This window comes from Thalassophryne amazonica, chromosome 3 (assembly GCF_902500255.1).
Source record: "Thalassophryne amazonica chromosome 3, fThaAma1.1, whole genome shotgun sequence".
NCBI classification, from domain to species: Eukaryota; Metazoa; Chordata; class Actinopteri; order Batrachoidiformes; family Batrachoididae; genus Thalassophryne; species Thalassophryne amazonica.
In genome coordinates, this window is record NC_047105.1 from 134310805 (window position 1) to 134333115 (window position 22311).

At 43.6% G+C, this 22311-nt stretch overlaps 1 protein-coding gene across 2 annotated transcripts in view; it reads right to left on the reverse strand.

Moving 5' to 3' along the window:
* Positions 1-22311, reverse strand: part of foxp1b (forkhead box P1b) — a 732035-nt gene that overhangs the window by 545836 nt on the left and 163888 nt on the right. The window lies entirely within an intron of this gene.

Sequence of the window (22311 nt, forward strand, 5' to 3'; positions counted from 1 at the left end):
GCTGCGCCGCTCGTAATTTATAACTTCAAAGCAAATCGCCGTTTAAATCAAATGACACCTCTTTCCAAATGTTGTAATACAAACAATAAACTGCAATTGATCAAAAAAAAATTTTTCTGCCATAATGAGACGTCCTGCACTGATGTGCAGGAGCCCAAGACTGTATGGCTGCAGACCTGCAGACTCCAGCAGCCAGCTGAGATCAGCTCAGATGTATGGAGAAACAATCATGCTATTAAAGTTTGAAAGGAAATGCTTTGACAAAAACTACAGATTTTGTTAATTTTTATTTATGTCCAGAGATCAAGGATCCAGTAACCAATTTCATATTGATTTAAGACAATAAAATGTTGATATAGAAAACCTGTAAAGCCTACTTTTAGTACACAGAAATTTCACAAGAGGTATCGATAAGGGACTCGATAATGGTATCGAAAGATAAAATCTTATCAATACCCATCCCTAATTGTGCCCCTGTTCCTTGGATGATCTCCCTGCATCAATTAAACAGTCAGATTCTGTAGAGACATTCAAGTCCAGACTTGAGATGCACTTATTTTCCCTTTCGTATGGTTGGCATACTGGTATGCCAGCCATACGAAATGGTATGTTATTATGCTTTTTACCCTTTCAAATTAATTTTTATTAGGAAACGGAGTGGGTAGCAGCCTCAACTTTATCTAAATTCTGGGTCTTTTAGTGAAGCTTGGGGTGAGTGGCCAAAGATCACCTTAGTATTTCTTCGGCTTTTCTTGTTGCTTAATGCTGACAAATTATACTGTATTTGTTGTCTTTCCGATGCCCGATTCTGTTTTTTCCTCTCTGTTTGCGGTGCGGCTCCACCCAGAGATGGGTGTGATGTCTAATTCTAACCCTCCCGTCCTGTGCATCGGCAAAATTTCATGTACATTCGTTTTTTAAATTTTCTGTCAAATGTGTCGGTAGCATGGCCCAAGCAGAGGGTCACCCCTTTGAGATGGGTCTGCCTGAGGTTTCTTCCTCAAATCATCAGAGGGAGTTTTTTCCTTACTACTGTCACCTGTGTGCTTGCTCTGGGGGTTGGTAAGGTTAGACCTTACTTGTGTGAAGCGCCTTGAGGCAACTTTGTTGTGATCTGGCGCTATACGAGATCTGCTAGAAAACTATCCGACCTTTTCATTTTTTGCAAAAACTATATGGATTGGAATCGTGTGCTTGCATCAGCCAAGCTTGAACCTTCATGCGCATGCGTGAGTTTTTTCACGCCTGTCGGTTGCGTCATTCGCCTGTGAGCACACTTTGAGTGAGCAGTGGTCCACCCCCCTTGTCGGATTTTCATTGCGAGGAAAATGTCTGAACGATTTGGAGCTTTGCTGCGTCACATTTTTCCAGAAACTGTGAGAGACAGCCAGGTGGAAACCATTCGGAAGATTCAGACAGCTTTCAGGGACGATTCTATGGGGATCACACAGATTAAGGAGTGTTACAACCGGTTTAAAGACGACGCATAATGGCGGAGGGCGCGCCGCGCTCCGAGCGGTGATCGACAGGCTGAAATGACCAGATCATTTCAAAAGTGAACGCTGTGTTGATCCGGGACGTCATCTGACTACTACAGAAATGGCAGAAGAGGTGGACATACCACTTTTTTGGCACATTCCACTGTTACAGGTGTTTTTGTCATGGAAAGAGGAGCGGAGGAATTCGCCATGGAGCTGCTAATGGCGCGGGACAAAAGCACCTCCATGTTGGTCTCACAGGACATGTTGTAACATGCCCAGCTCTTGCACCATTCGGAAGATTCAGACAGCTTTCGGTAGCTTTTCAGTCATGTGACTATCCGAGAAACTGTGGACGAGCTGGACATGCCACAACATGTCCTGTGAGGCTTCATCACGGCATGCTTTTTGTCCCGTGCCATTAGCGGCTCCGTCCCGATGTGCAAATTCCTTCACGTCTTTTCATGACAAAAACTCCTGTAACAGTGGAATGTGCCGAAAAAGTGGTATGTCCACCTCTTCTGCCATTTCTGTAGTAGTCAGACGATGTCCCGGGTCAACACAGTGTTCAGTCTGGAAATGATCTGGTCGTTTCAGCCTGTCAATCACCACTCAGAGCGTGGCGCACCCTCCGCCATTGTGCGCCATCTTTAAACCGGTTGTAACACTCCTTAATCTGTGTGATCCCCATAGAATCGTCCCTGAAAACCGTCTGAATCTTCCGAATGGTTTCCACCTGGCTGTCTCTCAGTTTCTGGAAAAATTTGATGCAGCAAAGCTCCAAATCGTTCAGACATTTTCCTCACAATGAAAATCCCACGAGGGGGGTGGACCACTGCTCACTCAAAGCATGCTCACAGGTGAATGACGCAACCGACAGGCGTGAAAAAACACACACATGCGCACGAAGGTTCAAGCTTGGCTGATGCAAGCGCACATGATTCAAAATCAAATATAGTTTTTGCAAAAAAAGGTCGTATAGTTTTCTAACAGACCTCGTATAAATGAAGTGAAAATGAAATGAAAATAAGTGTATATATGTGCACGTGTGCATATGTGCCTCCATTCCAGTCATTAAAAAAAAATGTATACAGTTATTCAGACCAACCTATGGTTATTGAGGAGTCGAACAGCAAGAAACTATTACATAGTTTGGCTGTGAGGACCTAAATGCTTCAGTATCTTTTTCCAGATGGTAGAAGGGTGAAGAGTGTCTGTGAGGGGTGTGTATGATCATCCACAATGTTAGTTGCTTTGCGTGTGTGTGAGGCCGACTCGCTACAAGATCAGAACAGCGCACATACAATGACATTAAAAAGATGAGGCGCGCCTTCGCTGACAACTTACACACACGTTTATTGACAAATACTGAACATAGGAATCCTGTTAAGAAGCTCTGCAGCTCTCACCATCAAGCAAACGTAAAAAAAGAGACATTAATAACAATAATAAACATCACATTTGACTGGCACATGCCCAAATAAGCCCGCACTGGTTTTACATTTGGAACAACAAAACACAGCACCCCAGCCAGCCATGGGGCACCGTGCCAGCCACCAGGCCTGATGCGCATTTGCACATAACATATGATGTGAACATGTGTGCAATCAAAAGCTGTGATTACATTAGGGAAACCGACTCTCACTGCAAATTGTGCTTTAATGTTGGAATGTGATGTGCCTGATTGACATTCAGATGACTGAGTTACACACAGCTGACATGGTTCTGCTCAAGAGTGTCTAGCACAGTCCTGACTGATCGACCAGCTCATGCTGGATTGCCCCTGTTGCCAGGAAGCGCAGCATGGTCAGCGCCTGTGTAGGCACAGACAACCGCTTGGCTCCTTGCCATACTACTCTCTGGGAAAGCCGCGGCTTTGCACGCAACTCCAGCATCAGTGGCTTTGGTAATGGACATCGGCTTGTGAGCAAATTATCGTCATTTGCAAGAAAATCCTTGCATTCCCTGAATACACGCTCACATCAGTTTGCACCATTTGCAAGGTCCTCTGACGCTAACGCAGCCATTGTTAATGCCATTTTATGCATCACTTTGCACATGGTTATATATCCACCCATTTAATTGCAACCATGTGGGTGTGTTAATTGCTCACCACTGTGTCACTGATGAAGGGCTTGTCAGCAAGCGCCTGGTGGCTGGGCTTGCCATGGAGCCCAGTCAGGCACAGCCCAAAAAGGCAATGTGGACCTTCCATCTCCACCCTGTGTGCTGTCCCATGGGTGGCAGTGAAAGTCGAGGGCCTCAGCGGACCCTCACACTACTACCATCACAGTACTCAGCCTCCCTGGTAAAGTCTACTCCAGGGTGCTGGAAAGGAGGGTTTGGCAGATGGTCGAACCTCTGATCGAAGAGGAACAACGCAGATACCGTCCTGGTCGTGGAACAACCGACCAGCTCTTCAATCTCACAAGGATGCTGGAGGGTGCCTGGGAGTATGCCCATCCAGTCTACATAGGTTTTGTGGACTCGGAGAAGCTGTATGATCGGGTACCCCGGGAGATACTGTGGGATGTGGTCAGGGCGAAGAGGGTTTCCAGTTTGGTGGGCTCAGGGTCTCATTACTGCTTTTTGCAGATAATGTGGTCCTGTTGGCTTCATCGGCCTGTGACCACCAACACTCACTGGATCGGTTTGCAACCGAGTGCGAAAAGGCTGGGCTGAGGATCAGCACATCTAAAATCTGAGGCCATGGTTCTGAGTAGGAACCAATGGATTGCCTATTCCGGGTAGGGAATGCGATCTTGCCCCAAGTGAAGGAGTTCAAGTACCTTGGTGTCTTGTTTATGAGTGAGGGGACAATGGATCGTGAGATTGACCAGAGAATCGGCACAGCAGGGGTGGTATTGCTTTCGCTCTGCCATACTGTTGTGATGAAAAGGGAGCTGAGCCAAAAGGCAAAGCGCTTGATCAACTGGTCAATCTTCGTTCCTACTCTCACCTATGTTCATGAGGCTTGGGTCACGACCGAAAGAACTAGATCACGGGTACAAGCGGCTGAAATGGGCTAACTTAGGAGGGTGGCTGGTGTGTCCGTGAGAGATAGGGTGAGAAGCTCGGTCATCCGTGGGGACCTCAGAGTAGAGTCGTTGCTCCTTTGTGTTGAACGGAGCTAGCTGAGGTGGTTCGGGCATCTGGTAAGGATGCCCCTTGGGCGTCTCCCTAGGGAAGTGTTCCAGGCACGTCCGTCTGGGAGGAGAACCCGGGAAGATCCAGGACTAGCTGTAGAGATTACATCTCTACATTGGAATGGGAAGGCCTCAGGATCCCCCAGTTGGAGGTGGTCAATGTGGCCTGGGAAAGGAAAGTCCGGGGTCCCCTGCTAGAGGGACCCAATCCCGGATAAGCGGTTGAAGATGAGAAACTACATCCATAGGATTAAAGTCCTATGATGTGCTATGAAAAACAAGAACAGAATGACCTCACTGATCTCATAGTGTCCAAAATCTGCGTAATGACAGTGTACTGGTTCCAAATAAACCTTGGGGGAAAGAAGCTGGATGAGGACAGATGAGAGAAGGCACAGAACTGAGACATTCTTTGGGTGGGAATTGCTATGTTTATATCAACATCAATGTCATTGTTAATTTTGGTTATCTATTTGGTTCTTTATTGATTCCCTTACTAATAAGGGAATGAATAAAGTAGCCAGTCTAGTACCCACACTCTTACTACAAAGCCACACTGTTGTAACACATGCAGAATGTGGCTTGGCATTGTCTTGCTGAAATAAGCAGGGACGTCCCTGCAAAAGACGTTGCTTGGATGGCAGCATGTGTTGCTCCAAAACCTGGCTGTACCTTTCAGCATTGATGGTGTCATCACAGATGTGCAAGTTGTCCATGCCATGGGCACTAACACACCCCCATACATCACAGATGCTGGCTTTTGAACTTTGCGCTGGTAACAATCTGGATGGTCATTTTCCTGTTTTGTCCGGAGGACACAACATCCATAATTTCCAAAAACAATTTGAAATGTGGACTCATCAGACCACAGCACACTTTTCCACTTTGTGTCTATCCATTTCAAATGAGCTCGGGCCCAAAGAAGGCAGTGGTGTTTCTGGATGTTGTTGATGTATGGCTTTCACTTTGCATGGTAGAGTTTTAACTTGCACTACTCGTAGTAGATGTAGCAATGAACTGTGTTAACTGACAATGGTTTCCCGAGCCCAAACAGGAAGATCCTTTACACAATGTTGGTTTTTAATGCAGTGCTGCCTGAGGGATCAAAGGTCACAGGCATTCAATATGGGTTTTCAGCCTTGCCCCTTACGTGTAGAAAGTTCTCCAGATTCTCTGAATCTTCTGATTATATTATGGACTGTAGATGATAAAATGTTTAAATTCCTTGCAACTGAACATTGAGAAACACTGTTCTTAAACTGTTGGACTATATTTTCATGCAGTTGTTCACAAAGTGGTGATCCTCGCCCCATCTTTGCTTGTGATGGCTGAGCCTTTTGGGGATGCTCCTTTTATACCCAATCATGACACTCACCTGTTTCCAATTAACCTGTTCACCTGTGGACTGTTCCAAACAGGTGTTCTTTGAGCATTCATCAACTTTCACAGTCTTTTGTTGCCCCTGTCCCACCTTTTTTTGAAATGTGATGCAGGCATCCATTTCAAAATGAGCAAATATTTGCACAAAAACAAAGTCTACCAGTTTGAACATTAAATATCTTGTCTTTGTGGTGTATTCAATTTATTACAAGTTGAAGAGGATTCACAAATCATTGTATTCTGTTTTTAATTTAAATTTCACACAATGTCCCAACTTCATTGGAATTGGGGTTGTACAATGTGAGGAGAGCCCGCTGATACACATGCATCATGGTGGCATCTTGTTAGGTGATACTCTGCATGGCATGATATGTGTTCCCTAGCTGTGCGTATTGATGACGCCTCTGTCAAGTGAAGATTTGACTGCATGATCACAGGCATGCGCGGTTGGGGTGATCCAATTGGTTTTATTTTTTTCCATGTTGTCATCATTTGTAGACACCCGTGCAGCACCGTGACTTGCACATGGGTGAGTGGAGCACATGTGACAATATGTGTTCCCCAGCTTTGCATTGCACTGACACGGTGGTTAGCTGGGATGTGGAGTGGTGCACACTGTAGGAGCGCAGCACAGGCCGTGGGCGGTGGTCAGCTCCCTCCCTGCATGATTTCGACTGTCATACAACCCATAACGTGATTACATGCCAACCACTGTCCCCTGAGAAAAGCGTAACTGTAGTGCATGTGTGTGCATGTGACCACGTCAATCAATTCATGATCGCCACATGACACACCCACCTTTCCATTTGCTGCAACATGCTCACATAGATGGGCTCACAGCTCCAGCCTGTGAGGCAACTGAGCTGGCCACACTGATTTTTCTGTGAGGATGTCAGTCAGGCTGTGACATGACAGACGGGCCGTAGATGTTGCGATGACGTGTCACATGTGCCTGTTTGGTCAGCTGGCACTGTGACACGCAAGCGGGTTGGGTTCTTATTTTCATTTCTGTTGTGGTGGTGTGGGTTTGGGATATGCCATGGTGTTACACAGCTGTCAGCTGTGCCGTTATGGCCATGACAACCATCCAGCTGTGCACGGTTTGCTGACCACAATCACACTGCACTGCAGCCACCGTCCGCAACCTCCACCACACCTCGACTATAGGCTCGTGCTGTGTGTGTGTGTGTGTGTGGGGGGGGGGGGGGGGGTGTGTGATAACTCACATGCCGTCTGTGTTGAGGGGGAGCATACCGCACATTCGCATGCCATTTGTGTTGGGCGGGACCAACAAGGTTAATAAATGAGAACTAGAGGACACAGTTGCACTGAGCCACGTCCCAGCAAGGAGGCATGGTCGCCATTTTAATTACGGGCAACTCATTGGTAAGCACGCATAGATGCTCAATTAGTCTCGTCAAGAAACAGGTGGAATATGCCGGAAAGCTGCACGTTAGCAAAGCCACAAACGGAGGAAGAAAACAAAAACAAAAACAAAAAAAAAACACTTCCATAAGTAAATGGTTTTGGTTATTCTTGTCACTTTGTCCGTGACATTTGGTCCATAAACAGGTGTATGTTGCCTGCCATGCCTGGGTCATCCATGAACACAGACCATTAACTCTTCACTTATGTCTACTTTATATTTTCTCCTACTAGTTGTCATTAGTGATTAAAATTGTTTGACAAAACCGAAAGTTTTTTAAAATTTTCACCTTTAAATAACTGAGCCGCTGCTCAGCGATTATAATGACCTGCGCTGTGCAAACTCAGTCACAGCCTCACACAGAGATGTGCACCCACACCACTAACTTCATGAATAAAACTCGGTCAATAAAGGATAACTGTGTAAAAATGTAATATTTTATATATATAGAGAGATAGAGAGAGAGAGAGAGAGAGAGAGAGAGAGAGAGAGAGAGAGAGAGAGAGAGAGAGAGAGAGAGAGTGAGTGTGTAATGGTAATAGCTTAGCTTAGTAGCGCAGCTAGAACAGATCAGATCCGTGTAACTTTCAACACTAATATTTGGAAATGTGTGGGTGTCAGAGTAAGTGTAATACTTTCCTGACATGATTTAATGTAAATTAATTTTACTGGCTTGATATCCTGGTCAGAAATGCATTTTAACACGTATTTTGTGTTGCCATTTGTGTTGCTCGGTAACACACTTGTGGGGCATTTAGAAAATGTGGTGCCATTCTCCCTCGAAGTATGAAAGTGGTCGCCTGCTCTCTACTTTCATCCTGGGGGTGTGAATGACCTTGCCTTTTCTAAGTGCCCCACGACTGGTGCTGGATGTTTGTAGGTGGCACCTGGACTATGGCCAACCCCGGTCAAGAGTGGGTCAAAAGGGCCCTCGCACAGCATTTGCCGACTTTCAGCCACTGATGTGAAGGCTGCCTTGATCGCAGCATTCGGCCAGGGTTGGATATAGCCAATAATTTTGTGCAGCTCCTCAGCTGCGGCATGACATGTCCGACTTGTGTACAACATGCCGTGCGAATTCTGCAAACACGATCAGATGACAGTGCAACCTCATCCTGACCCATTCGAACGGGTTTCTGGCGTGAGAGGCACGCAAATAGAGAGCATGTGCAAATGGATGTGGTGACTGCGGTACGAGGCGTTCGAGTACAGCTCCGATTTTACACAACTGCCATCGACTGCTCCTTCATGAGCCATTCTGCCTCAATCGTGTTATGTGTGAAGGGTCCATTAACAATGTCACAGACACTTAAAATTACTACGATTGTGGGTTTTCTACCTAATAAACTAGATTCTGGATTTAAGGCCTGGGTAGAAAAAGGTCTAATAACTATATACCACATATGTGATGGAGGGATTTCAAAATCTAGAAGAAAGGCAAACACAATAAGCAAAGTGCGCAATGCATCTGTGCATGCGTGGGTCAAACGGAGTAAAAAATTCCAGCTACCAAACACACGCCACTACTACCGAGTTTCGTATACGGTTATGTTAGCGGACTGTGAAAGTTGAGGCTTACAGGGATTGGGTCAAAGGCTTTCAGTCTTAAGGGATGTATAGGTGTGCATTGTGCTGTTTTCAAATGCTCGAACGGAATTTATAGGCTTGAAAGGTGGCTGAAAACACACGTTTGCAAGGCTCCGCCAAGTCTACCCAAAGATGGAAAGAAGAAGAAGAAATGTGGTTGTAACCATTCATTTTCCACAATTTCCCCACAGAAAAGAAATATCCAGACAGACGTAAAAAATGGACTAAAATTGTAAGTTTCTTGCACACATTTTGTCAATATCGTGAAACCGTGCCGAATTCTAATAGGGTTGATGGCGCCATTTTCGTGCATCGGCTTATGACTGTAATGTCGCGCCATGAATGACATGGCGCGTAATATTGCAATATTGACATGTCAACTTATCAAAACAAACGTGACACCAAAGAGGTTATATGTGAGACCACGAACAAATGGGTGACCATTTACATATTTTTTGGGACTGACCCTCCTTGAAGTCTTACTCGCAAGGGGTCCAAGGAGAGATTTGAGCCATACTAAATTATAACTTGTTGTGGGCTCCTGTCGTTATTTACTTTGGTTTGACATAATTATATTTGTTTTTTGCCTTTTATTTGACGCATGAACTATTTTTTATCATATACCAATTATTGGACAGTGTCTTATCAGGCTTGGTAGTCAGAAACGGCTGGACACAAATGCAGGACTGACACAGGTAGCTTTGTATGTAAAAATGGTTTACAGGGTCCAGTACACAAGAAGGCAGTCCAACAAGAGCAAAAGTACAACAAAAGTACAACATCAGGCTTAGGTGTGGTCGGATAAACAGGCAGGTGGTCATACACACGTGGAGGCAAACAGGGTGAGGAAATATGAGGAACAGAGCTGGAGAGAAGGCACAAGGTGCATCAATCTGGTGGGGGAACAGAACCTTAAATACACCCAGGAGATGCGCTGCAAATTATGAACAGGTGTGCATGGAAAGCACCAGAACGAGGGTGTGGCCAGAAAGTGTGAAATGACCACCACCAAGAACCAGGAGACAGAGAAGACAGATAGGGACAGACAGACCCAAGCAGGAAAAACCCAGCAAGAGAATAAACATAAAAGAAAACAAATTAACAGAAAAAGTAACCAAAAAAAACAAAAAAATAAAACAACATGACAAAATCTCACATCCTGACACCCTATTGTTTTTAGTGGGCTGGAATACTGTGTTTGAATTTGCTGAGTCGCTTTGTTCTACGAGGTCTGTTAGAAAAGTAGAAAAAGAAAAGTATCCGACAAAAGTATGCCCCAACATGTCCTGTGACGCTTCATCACGGCGTTGCTTTGCGCCATGCAGAAACGTCCCGCCACGCGGAATTCCTCCACACGTCTGTCTCAATGTGCCGAAAAAGTGCTGATGTCCACGTCTTCCACAATTTCTGTGCTAGTCAGACGACGTCCAGGATCAACACAGCGTCCAGTTTAGAAATGAACAGCACATTCCACTGTTACAGGAGTTTTTGTCATGGAAAGAGGAGCGGAGGAATTCCGCAAAGCATGTTCTGGCATGTCCAGCTCATGCACAATTTCTCGGATAGTCACACGACTGAAAAGTCACCGAAAACCGTCTGAGCCATCTGAAAGCCGTCCTATGAGACCAACACGGAGGTGGTTTTGTGCCACGCCATGAGCGGCACGGTGGCGCATCCCTCCACTCCTCTTTCCATGAAAAAAAACTCCTGTAACAGTGGAATGTGCCGAAAAAGTGCTGATCTCCACACCTTCTGCCTTTTTTTGTGGAAGTCAGGCGACGTCCCGGATCAACAAAGCCTTCACGTTGGAAATGATCTGGTTGTTTCAGCGGGGTGTCAGCCTGTCGATTGGCGCTCGAAGTGCGCCGTGCTCTCAGACGCCGTGGGCGGTCTTTAAACCGGCTGGAGCACTCCTTAATCGGTGTAATCCCCATAAAATCGTCGCTGAAAGCCATATGAATTTTCCGAATGGTGTCCACCTGGAGGTCTTTCACAGTTTCTGGAAAAAATTGATGCAGCAAAGCTCCAAATCGTTCAGACATTTATTCGCAATAAAAATCCAACAAGAGGGGTGGACCACTGCTCAAACAAAGCCTGCTCACAGGCGAATGACGCAACTGACAGGAGTGAAAAAACTCATGCATGTGCACGAAGGTTCAAGCTTGGCTGATGCAATCACACATGATTCAAATCCATATGGTTTTTGCAAAAAATAAAAAGGTTGGATACTTTTCTAACAGACCTCGTATTTGTTTTTACTTCACGATGCTGTAATTTTGCATTGAGTTGATAAGAATGTTTTGAATAAACATTGTTTAAAAATTTTTTTTTTTTTTTGCAAAAATCAAAATAAAAAAAAAAAACATTATTCACATTGTCATTATGGGTAGCTAATTGCGTGTAGTAATTTCATCCATTTTGGAATAAGGTTGTAACATAACAAAATGGGGAAAAGGTGAAGTGCCGTGAATATTTACAGTCCCGTCACCAGATCTCGGTCTTAAGTGGGGCTTATGAAATCCACCAGGTGGGCACCACTATTAATAGCTTATTTTTGCTTATTTTCACTATTCACGCAGCCCTAATCCCAGTGCTCTCACACGCAGCATCTCGAACTAAACAAACAAAAAAATACCACGGCGGGTGCATTTCAAAGCAACCAACAGAGGGGTAGCTACCAATTGCCAACACACACACCGCCACCACCACCACCACCAACTGAGTGTGCACATGACGTATTAGATGACAAGCAGCATCTCAAACAAACAAACAAACAAAAAAAAACACCATGGCAGGTGCATTTCAAAGCAACCAACAGAGGGGTCGCAGTCGCAATAGTACCAATTGCCAACACACACACACACACACACACCTGTGGTGGATGATGGTCCTTCAAGGAGGGGAAGCTCAATTTCGGCCTACGTCATAAAATGTGTCGGTTTATTTATATGTAAATTCTACCCTCCGTTCCTTTTCAAGAAACAGTACATTTTATTTGTTACAGCACTTCCAGTCAGCCAGCTCACTTTGTCATACCAGGACAGCTGAAAAGACCTGTTCCTTTTCCCCACCTTTTGCACCAAATTAATCTGAGGAGTTGATCGGCCCTGCTGTTTAACTCTAAGTTTTTCTTCGTAAGGAAGACTATCAAATGGCTTCTCCAAAATCCGGTCCACAACATATAAATTATCTGTCATTATGTGCAGCTTGCTACCTAGCTAGTTCACTAGCTGGGACTGGCGCGAGGCTAGTGTGAAGTGTGTCCACCTGTGAGTGCTTTGTGACGGTAGAGATGCTCAGCAGCACCCGCTGCTCGGTAGGGACAGAAACTGCGATAGAAGTCAGAAAGAGTGATAGAAGTCAGTCTCTAAACACAAGCAGCTACAAAAAAAAAACAAAAAAAACACCAGAAATAGAAGCTCGATTTGTCACTAGTCGTTTTTAACAAAGAAAATGCCGCTAAGAGGATTAGGAAAGTCTCCGGTTCAACTCAGAACAGAATGAAAATTAAAAAATGCTCCCACGGATGTTTACACCAAAAGATCGCTGATTCGCTCATTTCGCTGTCAATCAAAAAGGGATTCAGCCTCAGACAGATCATCCAATCATCATGCAGAAGCTGAGCGTCCGGGCCAGCCTACTGCCCCATAGACCCCCAGACACGCTGAGCGTCCGATGGGCGGGACAAAGCCCAGCATTTATGCAATGACTCGTCTCGTTTCGCTGCACTCTTTGCTTCGCTATTGAACTCTGTGGACGCTCAGCGTCCACACTGTTTAAAGCACTGTGAAGCTGCGGGTTTGAGTGAGAGGAAAGCCGCGTTGTTACCAGTGATAAGAAGCTGATTCTGAACAAAAGATGAGCGCGTTGTAGCGCATATTTAGTCAGTGACATGTACACACAACAGTATATATTTGATCACTTATTTTTTGACAATTTAGGAGAAGCTGAGCTTCCCTTGCAGTCTTAGAGCAATCGCCTCTGACACACACACACACACACACACACACACACACACACACACACACACACACAAAATAAAAATTTGGACCTACTTTGAGTTGAGTGCCAGTGCTGTCCTCTCTTTCGTCCACCCTGTGTCAGTGCAGGATCCATGGAGGTAGAAATGGGTCCAGGGTTTTCTTTGCCAACAACATCATGTGTTGGTTTATCCGAAGTTACCGATGCTGGGGTTTTAAACCAGTTACGTATATCCACATTTAGGAAAGCACAAAAACTAGCTGCTGTCTGCTGGCAAAAACTCACACTTCGTTTCCCCCCATAAACGCGGTAACTGATTGTTGCTGGGCAACACTGACGTGATTACATACGTAGACAAACTTTCCAACAAACTCACACGGTTTTAATACGAGGTCTGTCCGTAAAGTATCGTACCTTTTTATTTTTTTCAAAAACTATATGGATTTCATTCATATGTTTTTACGTCAGACATGCTTGAACCCTCGTGCGCATGCGTGAGTTTTTCCACGCCTGTCGGTGACGTCATTCGCCTGTGAGCACGCCTTGTGGAAGGAGTGGTCCCGCCCCCTCGTCGGATTTTCATTGTCTGGAAATGGCGGAATGAAAAGGACTTTTTTTCCATCACAATTTTTTCAGAAGCTGTTGGAGACTGGCACCTGGAAACCATTCGAAAAATGTATCTGGCTTTCAGTGAAAATTTTACGGGCTTCACAGAGAATAAGGACTAACTACAGGTTTAAGGACCCCTTTAAAGGACGGTCGGTGCGCCGCGGTGCGAGCTGCGACGATGCGGCACAAACCACTGGATCATTTCTAAGCTGATGGCTCTGTGGATACGAGACCGTCGTGTGCTCTTTCTCTGGTTATCACAAGACCTGGACATCAGCCATTTTCCGGCAGATTTCACTTTTAACAAGAGATTTTGTCATGGAAAGCCGCGCGGAGGCTTCGCGCGTCACGACCGATTCGCTGATGAAGCGAGACAAAGGAACACCTCCGTTTAGCGACGGGTGTGAATACTTATGCACCGTATCTGGAGCCTTCTGAATAAACAAATTTACAGATATCATTCTGCATAGCTGTGTAATATTTGTGTTGATTTGTGTGACTGGATGTTTACAGGCGTCACTGCCTGAAGAGAAGGTTAAATGACCAGAAACATGACTAGAGGCTGCCTGGGGAAAATACAAGTGTCTGAGAGCAGCGGCGGTTAGTCAGTTCTCCCATTTGTTGTCCATTTCCACTGTAAACATAAAAATATGCAGATAGAGGCCAGCGTTCTCTTCCCTGGTCTTCACCCACATCACAGCATTTCTTCCACACAAGTGGCTAACCGCAGATAATTGTACAATTAAAACAATTTTCTGCATCTATCTGTCGGACCGATCTAATTCGCAACTCGAATGACAGTAATCCTTCCCCAAAGCCTTTTTCATCTGTACAACACATGAAGCAAAGCCATCTACAACACACAGCACCAGGAGGGGTGACATGGCATTTTGTTGGTTATTAGGAAATAAAGCCACAAACATTTTTATTATGACTCATAATGTAACAAGCACATTGGCAGGTTCACTTGAATGTTGGCTCAAGTTACATTTGGCAGGACAAGATAATACCCACATCAGCAGTTTTATTCCTTACAGAAACTCTCACTTCATCATTTGAAAGAGTCATCATGAAAAAATTGTGGCAACACCAAAATAAGACAACATGAGCAAATGCAGAAAACAAATACAAAAGCGCCTCCATCAGGTGTATCTGTCACTCGTCTTTAAAACTATGACAACCCACCGATGTTGCTCCAGCGCTTAAGATTAGAATAACATGCTGCATTCTGAAGGCATCGTATTGTCTTGACAGTTTTATCAGAACAAATGTTGTACCTGAGACCACCACATAACAGAAATGCTGAATCATACACAGCAAGTTTGAGTTTTTCAGGCACACTCACACTCGGCCCAACTGCAAAGTAACAATCACGTAAAAGTCATCAGGATCTTTTCCATTCTGCAAAAATGAACCCAACCTCACAGTATAAAACCCGACTCCTGCGCATAAATTATGTAACGTGGGATTTATCATTCAACCATACTACACATTACGAGATTTTTTAAATTTTTTATTTATTTATTTATTTATTTTTGGTCTGGAAGCAGTAGATTTTTTTTTTTTTTTTTTTTTTTTACTTTGCCCAGGCACAGCCACACTCACACCCCTGAAACAAAATGGATTTTGTGGGTTGAACGTGCTCAAGTGAGGTGTGCAGTGCCTAGTGCAAAAACCCCATTGACCCCAAATGTATCAATCAATCAATCAACTTTTTTCTTGTATAGCGCCAAATCACAACAAACAGTTGCCCCAAGGCGCTCCACATTGCAAGGCAAGGCCATACAATAATTATGAAACACAGTCTACGTCTAAAGCAACATAACCAAGGGATGGTCCAGGGTCACCCGATCCAGCCCTAACTATAAGCCTTAGCGAAAAGGAAAGTTTTAAGCCTAATCTTAAAAGTAGAGAGGGTATCTGTCTCCCTGATCTGAATTGGGAGCTGGTTCCACAGGAGAGGAGCCTGAAAGCTGAAGGCTCTGCCTCCCATTCTACTCTTACAAACCCTAGGAACTACAAGTAAGCCCGCAGTCTGAGAGCGAAGCGCTCTAATGGGGTAATATGGTACTATGAGGTCCCTAAGATAAGATGGGACCTGATTATTCAAAACCTTATAAGTAAGAAGAAGAATTTTAAATTCTATTCTAGCATTAACAGGAAGCCAATGAAGGGAGGCCATGTATGAAGTCTTTCTCAAAGGAATGTCATATTACATCACATATTAAAGTGTCCAGGAGCTAAAGCGAAGAGAAATACAGAGTCACAGTGTGACGCAACCTTTCTCACAGAACCACACAGGGTGGGAACAACACACAGAGGCATTAGACACAACCAAACCTTCACACAAAACTCCTGCCTCCCCGTTCACCCACCAAACAACACAGGTCGGAACCCTTCCACCACAAATTCAAGGGAAACGCCTGGCATGGCCCTGTTCATCCACCAGCTTCATGCAGTACAACGGCAGATCATTTTTATCAACTATCCTGACAGCATACACATATCCATTAGATGTGTCTGCCTAAGCAGGGGTTCTGGTATTCCCACAAGTAAGTGCTCCATCAGCAGAGAAGAAAGAGCTGCCTTTTATGGTAAGAGATCACAGACTCAATCCACTGTACACAACGCTCACAAATGAGGCATTAAGTGTCCTCACAGGTCAACATAGATTTGACCTGCTTCCACTTCTGTCCCTTTCTGTAACACCCCCACCACCACCACCACCACTGATGGGGAGGAGGGGGTGTTCATTTGATATATTTTTTTTATATTAAAACATGTTTTAACAGGCGTAACAGCACTCAGGACCAGAACAACAACACAACTGTAGCACAAGTCACTACAGGAAAGCTCGTTTAAGGTCATTTGTAAACTTAAAACGTAAACTTCTTGTATAATATTTGGAGAGATTCATAATGGACATTTTCTGTAATTAATTGTCAGACAGGGGCCAGGCTGAAGCAAAAAACACAAACTGACATGGATACTAGGAAAGAGGCCTGCTGGGATGGTTTCATCATTGTGCCCGACCCCCCTGCTGCTGCTGGGAATGGCAGAGGAGATCGTCTTCTCTTCACAGTCAGAGATTTAATTGCACGCAAATTCCATTATCTCTGCACAAATGTCACATTCTCTTCTGATCAGCAGGCATGGACGCCGCTGGCAAGTAGCCAGATTATAGTGCAAATACTGTTCAGCCAATCAGGAGGCCCGCTGTACATAGAAATGAATGAAGACACAGAGAGCCTATAGTACATCAACAATCTTAAAAACAAAGTCATAGTATGTACAAAGCAGCTGACTGTGCAAAAGCAATATGCACCTTTAACACATGACAAATGTTTGATTGATTTTAGGCTTTATCATCTGTCATTACTGCTGCTGGGGAAAAAAAAAAAGACATTCATAGCAAGGTATCAACTTCAAATGTTTGAAATGAATTCAAATAAACCACCAAATAAATTATAAATATACATTTAAAAAAACCAGCACAAGAACAAATCAAGGTTGAGACTTAATCCACTGTATAGCTTGTATGTTTTCGTCAGCCTCGCCTCTCCCATCTTGTAAACTTTCCCATTCGATCTTACAGATATCCTACCAAAAAACATTGCTGTCACTCTTCTCCACCCACTCCACCCTGCCTCCACTCTTTTTCCCCCTCTACCTCACTATCCATTACTTTGAACAGTTTATCACAAGTATCTGAACACACCTACCTTCACCACAGGGTTCTACCGAGGCGATGGAACAACGGCGCCACGCCATTATACTGCCATCTAGCGCCGCTATAGTGCAGTGTCATCTCATGATGTTTTTGCGGGAGACTTGGTGGTAATCTACCGGTGCGCAAACACGCTTTTGCAGGAAATTTCACATAAACAACTTCAGCTCATTATTTTATCCTGTTTATATCCAGATGACACAAACCATGACAAAATGCAAGCGTTACACAAAGCCAAATGATCAGAGGACGATGTCTGCATTTTTTGCTTCATCTTGGCGGGACTACAGCCCGTGCAGGGCACAGCAATCGTTGGCCCATCCGGGGAGGAGGCACGCCGGCACCGAGCATCACAGAGGCAGGTGCACAGCCGACTCAATCAGAGGCTGAGAACGATGCTGCCTCTGTGACAGTGAATAGGGAGGCTTTTATGAAGAAAACTGCAGAATGGAATTCGAAATTGTTCAGGTACCGAGACACACTTTGAGATTTTGGGGGTGGATAGCTGCATGCATTATTTCCATTCTTCTATGTTTTAAAGGGCATGTTGCACTGAAATCATAACATTTCAGAGTGTTTCTGACAGCGTTTCTTAGAGGAAAACATCTGAGCGCGCACTTGAATGCTGCTAATGTTAAAAACGTAACCACAGATTAATTACAAAGTTTACGTCAGAGTGATATCGTGTTATGATGACTCATTATTTTAAGTGATAATTGTTCATTTTGATGCAGTCACAGAAAAAACAGCAGTCGCTTTCCACTGGGCTAAAACCTAGTGTGTGTGCACATGGCGCGAGTGCGGTGTGTGCTGCTCCGTTACAGAACAGTCTCACATCAAGACAGACACTCAAAGTAAAATAAAGATAAACCCTACCAGCTACACTGAGAAGAAGGGGAAAAAAACCCTGAACAGTCATCCACTTGTGATTTCCAAAGTCTGCTCCATCAAAAAAACACAGTCATGGAGACATTCCGCATGCACGCTCATGGCAGGGCTAAAATAGTGTCCAGCAACACAATCATCAGCATCACCACATGTTAGAATCCAAAACTTGACAGACTCTGAAAAATTCAGAGTTTTGGGGTGAAGTGTGTCGCCACCTGTCTCTCTGTACAGCTTCTGTAAATCTGAACCTTCACTTTGGAATGAAAGCTCACAAGCTTCATTATTGGACGAAGCAGTGTTCGTTTCACTGTGTCAGCCATCGGGATGTTTCTGCTTTTCATAAAATGTACATCACATGCTGAGAAATGCCGACAAATGCAGAGTAAAATGCAGAGTCATAAGGCGGTTTCCAGAAATGCACTGGCTGATTCGGGGAGAAAGCTGGACCTTTTGTTTTTCTATTTTTATATTATTTTTTGAAAATATAGAGGGGTGTCAAAATCTGAATCACAAGGACAAGGTGAGATTTTCAAAGTGAATGCCCCCAGCCTGGTGATATTTTGACTTGGGAAATCAAACTTTTCAAATTGAAAATTATGCAGGGGAAATGTGTAAAAAAAAAAAAAAATCTGGAATCTCCCACATTTTAAATTGTTTTTCTGTACATTCTTTTTTTCTTTCAAATAAGTTTATTGCACATTTGTACCATACAGTGTGTCAATTAAACAAACATTTTAGATCAGTTTAACTAATCAACAGTTCAGCACAGAATCACACCAGAAACAGTACTAAAAGATTTTCATTTTTGTCTTAGGAATTCAGGACACAAGGTCGGAGAGGACGCTGAGTGGAAGCGTTGCACGGTGATAGTTCCCAACAGCACTGCTATACTAAAAATTTCTGGGGTGAACCCTGCACCACCTGGACTCCTTGCAACTGCAAAATCCACCTGATGTCACATAGTTAACCCTATCAACTTCATTCCACTTCTAAAACATGCAGAACAAGTTGGTGAAGGTTGGCGACGATTGCTATGAAGTTACGAGTAATGGCGTCCGTGTGGCGGCGTGCCGAATATAGACCTTTCGCCATGAAATTAAGTTTTTCCTTTTGATGGCCTTAATTTTGTCATCATCATAATGAAAACTGATACACAGGTCAAGCATGACAACCTCTTACAATTCATAGGGGCATCACCCATGGGCAGGGCAAAATGCCTCTACAGCACCCCCTTGCAACTTTCAAAAACCGCTCCCCATAGGTTTTTTTTGGACTAGGGAGATAAAATTGGTACACATGCGTAACTTGCATAGATGTACAAAAAAGTCTCTTGCACCATTGGTCTACTCCAAACAGGAAGTCAGCAATTTTGAATTTTCGTGTAAATTTGGTGTGATTTCCATACATTGTATTTGAACGAACTCCTCCTAGGGATTTTGTCTAACACACTTCAGATTTCTTTCAGATCATCCAGATATGATACTCATCAAAAGTTACTGAAAGCTTGTCTTTATGTCGCTATGGCACCGCCATTTTGAACCTTCACCATGAAACATCAAGTCATGATAACTCCTTTATGCTTTGCCTGATTGACTTGAAACTTCACGTGTGATGAGGGTTGGCCCGTGAACACACGCGGATCTTCTCTTTGTGCTCTGAGTGCCCCCTAGTGAATGAACCATCAACTTATCATAACTCATCATACATTGTCTGATTTGTTTGAAACTTGAACTGTGTGATGAGGGTCGGCCGCTGTATGCACCTGCCCACATCCAGTCACAAGGGGATGCGCTGGCCTGGGTAGGCGGTCGCATGGCACGAGGGCCCGTATATGACTGCTTGTAGTCCTAGTTATGGTTTATGTTAGTTTGACAGTGTTGTTAGTGTTAGGATTTATTGTGTTTTGTAGTTCAATTGGTTTTGTCAGTTTAGTTAAGTCTCATGTTGCCGTTACTGTGAGTTAAGTTTCATGTTGCCGGTACCATGACTGAAAAATGTATTGCATTTAATGTCTGTTAAGTGTGATTCTTCAGCGCAACGGCCGTGTGATATTTGGGCAGGCGCTATTCACCCTGCCATCCAGTAGCAGTGTTCTATACATTTTGACCGATCTACTAGATGGCAGTGTGAATAGTGCCCACCCAGATATCACACGGCCATTCAGCTGAATCACACTTAAACAGAATTTTCAGTTTTGCAAATGCCTTTTTTTACAAATGAAAAAAATGACAGATTTTACAAATACATTTATTTGTAAGAACCAATGCACACATTACAGTAACTTGTGTGTTGATTTTTACATATAATAAATCAATCAGTGATGAGTGGAGGCTCATTTTCCCGTAATGCCTTTTGTCCTCTGTGTGTGTTAATATTTAAACCTTCAGAATTAGTACATTATTTTAAAATTAAAAGATGTGTTATATTTTCACTTTGTAAAAATGACAGAGTTGACATTAATCTAGATAAACTATCCAAATTGGTTTATAAATGAAAACCATAAGTCAAACTTGCTTTGCTTCTCATGACTTCTGCCTCACATCTGAACTATTGTATGTTGAATGAAAATGACTTTTGTTTATTTTTGTAGCAGCCTGGCAGCTAGGCCCCTTCTGCTGGGGTAGAGTTGAGCTTGAATCCTCACACTGCCTGACTGCTGCAAAATAGGTAGTAGACAGAAACCAACATGTATGATTTTAGGGTTTATAAATGTTTTTGATCGTTACTAACTATGCCAGCAAAACACGCTAGTGGACTAAGTTAGCAGACTAAGTTAGCGTAACTAACTTTAGCAGAAGCTAATTGGTCCACTGATGGTTTTAAGTTATCTGAAAAGCTAATCTGCCAACAAAAAAAAGCTTGCCTTGGTAATTAGCGGTTAGCAGATTAGTGGAACGGTGCCCACCACTGGTTTTGACGTAATCGTTCAAACCGTGAATCATGATCCAGAATCCGGATCACTTCCAAAATTCAGTGGCGTCTTCCCTGGCCTAATATCTATCTGTGGTGCAAATGTGGTGAGAATCTATGCAGTAGTTTTGACGTAATCCTGCTAAACAGTAATTCTTCAAAGCTTATATAAAGTGAAATGTGATCCATAATCCTGATCCAGATCATCTCCAAAATTTAATGGATTCTTCTATGGCATAATATCTATGTGTGGCGAAAAGTTCGGCAAAATCCGTTCAGTAGTTTTGACGTAATCCTGCTAACAGACAGACAGACAAACAAATGCAGATGATTTTATGTCCTTGGGAGGCTGTCATGATCTGGACTTTTTGTGTCATGTTTTCCAGTTTGTTCTGCTAAGCTTAGGTTTGATTGTTTGTTTTTTTTCAGTTTGTGTTTTCTATTGTTGGGTTTTCCTGCTTGGGCTTTGTCTTTCCCTATCTCTCTTGTCTCTTATCACCAGGATGTATATAAGCTTCACTGGTTGCACTAGTTCCTCTTCAGATCGTTGTGCTTCATGCCTTCGCTTCCAGCTCTGTGCTTGTGTTTTCCTAGTCCTGCTTGCCACGTTGTGTTTTTTGACCACCTGCCTGTTTTTTCAACCATGCCTTGTTACCTGATGTACCTGATTTGTTTGTTGTTGTTGGACTGACGTTTTGTGTACTGGGCCCTGGTTAATCATACAGTAAAAATATTAAAAACCAGAGCTGCTTTATTGAGTCCTGCATTTGTCGTCTCTGTTCACCTAGCCTGACACAGACATAAAAATAATAGTGTGTGTATGATAACAAGAACCTAAACAATTTATAAATACATTAAGACAGTAAATTAACATTAAAATGATGTAATTAACAGGAAATAAAAGGGTTTAGTTCCTCTTCTAAAAGGACTCACACACTCCGTCTTATTACACAAGCTTCTTTGCTTGTGTAATAATTACCACCCTTGAAAAATGTCGGCTACTTGTTTTATAAACACTACCCACTCTAGACCCCGTGGATCCCCACAGGCAACACGCTAGTCCTCACTATAAAGTGGTGTCTGTTCAGAACATCTCAAAAATAGAATGAGATGACTTCCTGCTCACGGGGTGTAGACGCTGTAAATATGAAGTGTTTACCATTTATTGTTACTGACTTC